This window comes from Oryctolagus cuniculus, chromosome 4, assembly GCF_051225735.1.
Source record: "Oryctolagus cuniculus isolate XC-2025 breed Fujian yellow rabbit chromosome 4, ASM5122573v1, whole genome shotgun sequence".
In the NCBI taxonomy this organism is placed as follows: Eukaryota; Metazoa; Chordata; class Mammalia; order Lagomorpha; family Leporidae; genus Oryctolagus; species Oryctolagus cuniculus.
Window position 1 is genome coordinate 26,366,380 of NC_142870.1, and position 8,480 is coordinate 26,374,859.

At 37.6% G+C, this 8,480-nt stretch overlaps 1 pseudogene; it reads left to right on the forward strand.

Moving 5' to 3' along the window:
• Window positions 1-1,888: 1,888 nt before the first annotated feature.
• LOC127483115 (U2 spliceosomal RNA) lies at window positions 1,889-2,102 on the forward strand (annotated as a pseudogene).
• Window positions 2,103-8,480: the final 6,378 nt, after the last annotated feature.

Consider the following 8,480-nt stretch of genomic DNA (forward strand, 5'->3'; position numbering starts at 1 on the left):
CTTCTGTTGCTTTCCCAGGTGTATTAGCAGGGAGCTGGATCAGAAGTAGAACAGAAAGGACTTGAACCAGTGTCCATATGGGATGCCAGTATCACAGGTAGCCTACATAACTTCCTGTGCCACAACACTGGCTGAAGTCGTATTTTAAATATTGTAGCAGTTTTTATGATGGCAACAAAATTATTCCTTAAAAATAAACATGACACATATTCTAATATTAAAGAAAGAATACATGAAAAGGCTCTTGGCCATTCTTTTTCATAGTTAATTTGAAAACTTTAGGAGTTTGAGAATGTAAGGCGAATGGTCAGATGATAATGGGCTAATTCACATGTTTTAACAAATCTGCATCAAATTAAGTAAATTCTTGCACTGTTCTTTTCCCAAGATTTCAATGAGAAAATCAATTTACAGAGAAATATAAGATTTTCTTAGAGCAACAAGATAATCAAAGCTGAAACTGGCTTTTGAATTCAAGTGGTCAAATTTCAAAATTATTAATGTTTTTGCTTTTATCCAATAGACTGCACAATCCAATCCTACTCAAGGAAATTCTGTCATATCAGAAATCACCTTGTAGATAATGGTTCATGAAAGAGTACAAAAAAGCATGGTACTGCTGGTAAACAATCTATGTATGATATTTGAAAGTTGATATTTGGTTACAACAGCTCTCTATTATGTCTTAAAATCTGACTTTTGTTTTCAAGACTGCTATGTCTATTTGGTGTATTTTGTTTTTCCACATGATTATTGGAATTGCTTGTTCTAGTTGTCTGAAGAATATTGATATTTTATGTGAAATGCATTGAATCCATAAACTAATTTGGGTAATATTGAAATTTTTTTTTTTTTTTTTTTTTTTTGACAGGCAGAGTGGACAGTGAGAGAGAGACAGAGAGAGAAAGGTCTTCCTTTGCCGTTGGTTCACCCTCCAATGGCCGCCGCTGCAGCCGGCGCACCGCGCTGATCCGATGGCAGGAGCCAGGATCCAGGTGCTTTTCCTGGTCTCCCATGGGGTGCAGGGCCCAAGCACCTGGGCCATCCTCCACTGCACTCCCTGGCCATAGCAGAGAGCTGGCCTGGAAGAGGGGCAACCGGGACAGAATCCGGCGCCCCGACCGGGACTAGAACCCGGTGTGCCGGCGCCGCAAGGTGGAGGATTAGCCTATTGAGCCACGGCGCCGGCTAGATATTGAAATTTTTACATATGAATTTTTCCAATCCATAAATATGGGAGATGTTTCCTTTTTAAAATTTGTATCTTATTCAATATCTTTCACTGGTGTTTTGTCATTTTAATCCTAAAGGTCTTTTTCATTCTTCGTTCAATTTATTCCAAGGTGTTTTATTATTTGTAACTATTGGGAATGGGATAACTGTCAAATTCTATCTCAGCAAACTTCTTACAGGTATATAAAAATGCTACTGTTTTTGTCTGTTCCTTTTGTATTCTGCAATTTTACTGAATTAATTTATCATGTTGGGTTCTGTTCATTCTACACCTAATTGCTCAAGGTTTTCATCAAGTATTTGTTCAAGGATTTTATCAAGTATAGATGGTCATATGAATGTTATGCTTTATTCTATAGATGTTATGTACTTTCTGTATTAATTTGTGTATGTCAAACCATCTCTATATCCTAAGCATAAATCATATTTGATCAGAACAAATCTTTTTTTGATGTACTTTTGGGTTTTATTTAGTAGCATTTGTTTGTGAATTTTTACTTTTTATTCATTAGGGATATTTGTTCATAGTTTTTCCTATTTTTTTGTGATCTTGTCTAGTTTTAGAATCAAGGCCATGTTAGAATGTGTTTAAGATGTTTCCCTCTCAATTTTTCAGAATAATTTGAGAAGAACTGGTATCAGTTCAATTGCTTCAATCGCTTCTCAGCCTTTTGGCTAAGATCAAGTGAAGTATCTGTTCTTATCAGTTCAGTTACTTCAGACGTGTATCTAGAAGTGGGATAGCTGGGTCATATGATAGGTCTATTTTTAGTTGGTTGAAGAGCCACTTAAACATTTTCCATAATATTTGTACTTCACTACTAATATTGTATTGGGGCCGGCGCCATGGCTCACTAGGCTAATCCTCCACCTGCGGATCCAGCACCCTGTGTTCTAGTCCCGGTTGGGGTGCTGGGTACTAGTCCTGGTTGTTCCTCTTCCAGTCCAGCTCTCTGCTGTGGCCCTGGAGGGCAGCAGAGGATGGCCAAGTGCTTCAGCCCCTGCATCCTCATGGGAGACTGGGAGGAGGCACCCAGCTCCTGGCTTCGGATCGGCGCAGCGCCGGCTGTAGTGGCCATTAGGGGAGTGAACCAACGGAAGGAAGATCTCTCTCTCTCTCTCTCTCTCACTATCTAACTCTATCTGTCGAATTTAAAAATATATTGTATTTGGATTCTCTTTTCTCTACATCATTGCCAGTATTTGTTACTTTTAGTCTTTTTGATAACTCTCATTCTAACTGGAGTGAGATATTTCATTTTGGTGTTTATTTATATATGGTAGAAAATCTGGCTTAAATTTGTGAAGCGCTATGGTCCTGAGATTTTAATTGTTGAAAAAAATTTTAAATTTCCTTTTTAAAAAGCTGTTAATTATTTGAAAGTCAGACAGAAAGAGATAGTGGAACAAAGAGCAACAGGCAAATTTCTCATTTGCTGGCTCACTTCCCAAGTAGTCATGATGATTTGAGCTAAGCTGTACTAAAGTTAGGATCTGAGAAGTCACCATATGGGTGGCAGGAACCCAATTACTTAAGCCATTACAACTGCTTCACTGGGTCTGCACTGTCAGGAAGCTGGAATGGGAACTAGAGACATGCATTGACCCCAGGTAATCAAATACAGATAAAGGTATTTTAAGTAATTTGTCAAACATTCACTGTGAGAGACTCTTTATCTCTGATTAAAATCCATTACTAATTATTAGTCTGTTCAGGGTTTCTATGTCTTTGTGCTCAATTTCAGTATCCTTATGTATACAGAAATTAATCCATTTTTCTAGATTTTTGGTCTAATGCATAATATATCTTATAGAATTTGCCATGTGCTTATGTAAAGAGTGTGCATTTTGAAGCTGTTGGATGGAATGCTCTATATCTGTCAGATCTGTTTGGTCTACAGAATGATTTACCTCTGACACTCCTTTATTATTTCTATGGATTTCTATCCATCAATGAATAAGAGATGACAAAGTCCCCTAATTTTATTAGGGCTTATGTCTTTCTATAGATGTAATAATGTTTGTTTAATAAATTTGTTGTTCCAATGCTTATGCATTTATAATCATAGCTTCTTGTGGAATTTATCCTTTGGTCATTATCTAGTGACTTTCTTTTTCTCTTTGTATAGTTTTCCAGAAATTGTATTTTGTGTGATATAAATATAGATATTTCTGTTCTTATCTGTTTCCATTTGCCAAGGTATTTTGTTCCATCCTTTAACTTTTAGTACGTGTTTAATGTTAAGTGAGTTTCTTGTAGGCAGTATATAGTTTTGCCTTATTTTCTAAAGATGTATTTATTTATTTGAAAGGCAGAGTTACAGAGAGAGGGAGAGAGAAATGAGAGAGATAGATATCTTCCCTCAGTTGGTTTACTCCCCAAATGGCTGCAACTGCCAGAGCTGGACAGGAAGTGGAGCAGCTGGGTCTCAAACTGGCACCCACAGGGAATGCCTGTGGTTCAGGCCAGGGCGTTAACCCACTGCACCACAGCACTGGCCCCTCAACTTATGTTTCAACTACTGTACAAAATAGCTGCTCCCATACCCATGACTTCTTTTTTTTGTTTTTATTTGACAGAGTTATAGACAGTGAGAGAGAGACAGAGAGAAAGGTCTTCCTCCGTTGGTTCACCCCCCAAATGGCCACTACGGCCAGAATTGCTCCAATCCAAAGTCAGGAGACAGGTTCTTCCTCCCGGTCTCCCATGCAGGTGCAGGGGCCCAAGCACTTGGGCCATCCTCCACTGCCCTCCCGGGCCACAGCAGTGAGCTGGACTGGAAGAGGAACAGCCAAGACTAGAACTGGTGCCCATATGGGATTCTGGCGCCGCAGGCGGAGGATTAACCAAGTGAGCCTCGGCCCCTCCCATGACTTCTAAAGAGTAGTTGTAATGAATCAAATTCTCCTGAAGATGTGTCTTTGTCATTTTAGTGTGGTGTTTGCTTTATTTCCAGTTGTATGCTGTAGTATAGTTTCTATATAACCTCTTTACCCAAAATTAGCACTACTGGATGTGGGAGTCTGTTGTGTTCCTGGTGCTCATTTGAGTTGTGTCAATCCTTGTCGTAGGCTGGATTCATGAGAGCAGTGTTAATGCTAGGATGGTTGAAGCATGCAAAGCAATTGTCCCTATACATGAAAGGGGCCAAAGGTAAAGGAGTGGCACAGTATTGGGAACAGGCCAGGTGTTCACAGAATCCCAAGTGTGTCTACAGTCGACACAGCAGTTCTAAGAAGTATGTGTGGACTATGGCGGCCTTCAGAACTTGCCTTGAAGTCACAGTGTATTGGTCTCAGTAGCAGTGAGTGATGCTGTGGGTGGTGGTGGGAACTGCCTCAGATATGAATGTAATTGCCCATACTTACATTTGAGTCCTGAAAGCAGAATCCCCTGCTGATTTCTGTGCCATATCACATATCGCATAGAGCACTGTGATTACCCTTGCTCTGTGATTACCCTTGCTCTCATGGCTCCAATCAGATTCATGGGGTTGTAGTCCATTTTGTTAGTGTACTGCAATGCCCGCGGTGCCCTATGGATGGACCATTGTAAAGATCTCTGTTTCCAAGGGAAGTAGAGATTCTTTTTTAAAAATATTTACTTATTTGAAAGGCAGAGTTACAGAGAGGCAGAGGCAGAGAGAGAGAGAGGTCTTCCTCTGTTTCATTCCCCAGATGACCACAATGTCCAGAGTGCACCGATCTGAAGCCAGGAGCTTCTTCTGGGTCTCCCACATGGGTGCAGAGGCCCAAGGACCTAGGCCATCTTACACTGCCTTCCCAGGCCACAGCAGAGAGCTGGATCAGAAGTGGAGCAGCTGAATTTGTGCCCATATGGGATGCCGGCGATTCAGGAAGCAGCCTCACCCACTCTGCCATCATGCTCGCCGCTGCCACAGTCTGTAGTTTGAGTGTTGGTGTAGACAATGTAAATTCCTTCGCTGAGGTGATCATTCATTCTCAAGGTAGTGATCCTTACTGGGTTCCTAGGCTGTGGTTACTGTGGATTTCTTCATTATCTACATTTTGTTGCATAAGAAGTCCATGCAGACGGACTCCAGTGAGGATTTCTTGAATAGTCTTTCCTCTCAAAGCAGCTGCGATTTTAGTTGCTGATTGTCTTTAGTTCTTTCTGTGCTGCCATCCTTCGTTCATGCTTTTTGGTCCTACTGCGTTTGCATTACTGTTCCTGTTAATATGTCCTAGCGTTCTTCTCTGGATACTATAAAATGCAGCTATTCATTATTTTTTGTTCTTTTCTGTGGCAGAAAATAACACTACTAGCTCGGCCTCTGCATAGTTTGATATATTAAAGGCTACCTTAACTCCTTGGCTGTCTCCAGCTTAGCTGAGCTCCTGACAAGGACTTATTCAAGTGCATCAAATTCATAGAAGATAAGGAAGGAAGAAAATCCAAAGAGAACTGAATTATAGAGGTTGAAGTTATAGGAATAAATCAAAAGGGTATACAAGACAGTGTACATAATTGTACAGCAAATATGGGCATCACTTCAAAGTCTAGACTGACTATTCAACACAGATCCACTGAAATCCTTAACTGGCCTGTTTGCAGTACATCTAAAGTGAGAATTAGATTGTCCAAACTAGACAGGGTCCTGAAAAGCTTGAATGTACTCCTAAGAAAGACTTAACGGGGAGCAATACAATACAAAGGCCCAACTGATTATTCTATCACAACGCCTCTGAAGCAAGAAATATTTGCATTAAATAACAAATTAAATCAATTTAGTGACTCACTGCTAATCATACACTGGTCACAATACATTTAAGAAAGATTTCAATTCAAATATAGCAGAGAAAAGCACAGACTCAGTATATAACAAGCATGGAAAATGTTTCCAGAACTTCAAGGGAAATGCGTATCTGAATGGAGCTCCAAGCTCCTGGTTTTGCTCTGCTCTGGCACTGCCGTGGCTTTTGTGGCTCACTGGGATTGAACCAGATGATGGCAGGTCTCTTTCTCACTTTTTCTCCCTATCACACTGCCTTTCATATAAATACATAAATAATAATATGAAAACATAAAATTATCTATACATTATAGATCAGTAATAATTATTTATTATTTGGTTTGCATTGCCAGTTTCCATGCACTAAAATCTATGTTTAATGAGACTTAGAACCTCATTTTTTCTGTTAAGCCACACTGAAGTGTCTTTTACATGTGATAAACGCAAAATAACTTTTAGTTGAATTTTGTTGCTGCTTAGTTTCTACTTGTTTCTTCATTTGAAGTACTTTAGCCTTCTTCAATTACTTACATATTTAAAAAAAATCTACCTATAAACTTGAATGAGTTTGTTTTTAATTTTAATACTGCAGCACCATTTTGCTGTTTTCTGGTTGTTTGTAGAAAGATTTATTGTTTGAATGTTAGTATTTATTCCTAAAAGGTGGCAAGTGGCAAAGTAAGCATGAATCATATGTGATGCAATATTTAGGCAAGAACCAATAAATAGTACAAGGAATTTATGTAAAATTCTGAATGCAAGTCCCAAAAGTACTTGAAAAAAGGAAAAAAGAAACTTTATCTTGAAGTAGAGATGTATGAATTTAACTTTTCAAAATAGTTTATATTGTTATTTTGGAAAATAAAATGCATTTTCCCTGGACAGCTTTTAGAATATTTTGGCATTCAGTGAATTCTAAAAATTATTACCCACAATTAATTTATACTTAATCATACTAAGAACAGATGGCAAATTAAATAGCTTTTACATAGAATCAAAATGCTTGTTATTGAAATTCATAGTAAGATACATCAGCAAAATGAATACTTTTCTACATAAAAATAATCTGAATTCTTATGTTTTACATTTTTCAGATGTTCATTTATCTTCAATGTTTTAAAAATTTAGAACAATGTTGAACCTTGATTCTGTTATACTCATCTAATTATCCATTCAATCATTTAGTAGATTCCTACATTCTAATTATTACACATGGTTATAAATGCACAAGTATTTAAAAAGACTCTCTTACAGATGGTTTACTGTGTACTAATAAATAAGAATGAACCAGGCCAAATCAGTTATTTTTCTTCAGTAGTCAACACAGCTTATTTATGCACAATTTTGTACCATTTTTAATCTAAGTATAAAGTTGATAAGATCTAAATTCTAAAATACTTCCAAACTGCTATTCTTACCTGTGGTAGTCTTACTAACAGTCGTCTCGTCTCTCCATTCCTCTGCTAAACATGTCCACAGCATTATTTTCGCAACTTTTGAATGTCTCTTATTATACCGAAGGGGCAATAAAGGTTGCAGATGAAATTAAAGTTGCTAATCAGTTGACCTTGAGACAGGGTTATCTTGGATTCTCTTGGTTGTCTCAGTGTAATCACAATAGGTCTCAAAAATCAATGAAGAGGATGGTAGAGTCTGGAAAGGAGCCATCAGCCAAGGGCTGTGCAGAACCTAAAGCATCTCGCTTGCAGAGCCAATGCAGTCTTGTTTGCACCACGAGTTTAACTCAGTGAAATCACTACAGTACGTTGACATTTGTATCTATAAAATAATGAAAGCCATGAAATTAAGGGTACTTTATTAGATAAAGAAAAAAACTAATATGTGACCTGTTTTTTGTTAGTCTTTTCTGTCTTCATGTAGCATAGGTGTCTCTCCCAAAACACTTAAACACATAGCCTGATGAGAGTTGAATATCACATTCGTGTGTCAATTACCTAATCAAAAATGCCTATGTTTTTTACCAGCTACTATTCCACCCTAATTCCTACTTCAGCAAATACCATTAACAATCATTATACAGCAAGTATCTTCTTTGTGCAGGCATTGTGCCAAATAAAATTTTACTTTTTATTTCCTATTATATACTGAAGAAGTTTATCATGTAATTAATTTTGTTATTCCTATTTTTGGTATTGAGAGAACTGAAACTTAACAGTGAATAATTTGGCTGTGGTAAAAGAAATATTGCATAACATAGAAAATTCTTAAATTCAAGTGTGCCTAGCTTTAAATCCCTTTTTATAGATAGCATGTATTATTCTTTCTTAATGCAAATTAATATTGATTTAAAATATTCACCCATAACTACTGAATTACTAAGATCATATTATTTGGACAGGAGAAAGGGCCAAGAGAGTATGTATGGTTTATCTGAAATCTTTCTTATGTGAGAAAAAGCATATTAACAGTGATTTTGTGTCATGATGACCACCTCCTCTTTTAACGTCATCAATCTCAAAACCACATGATTGA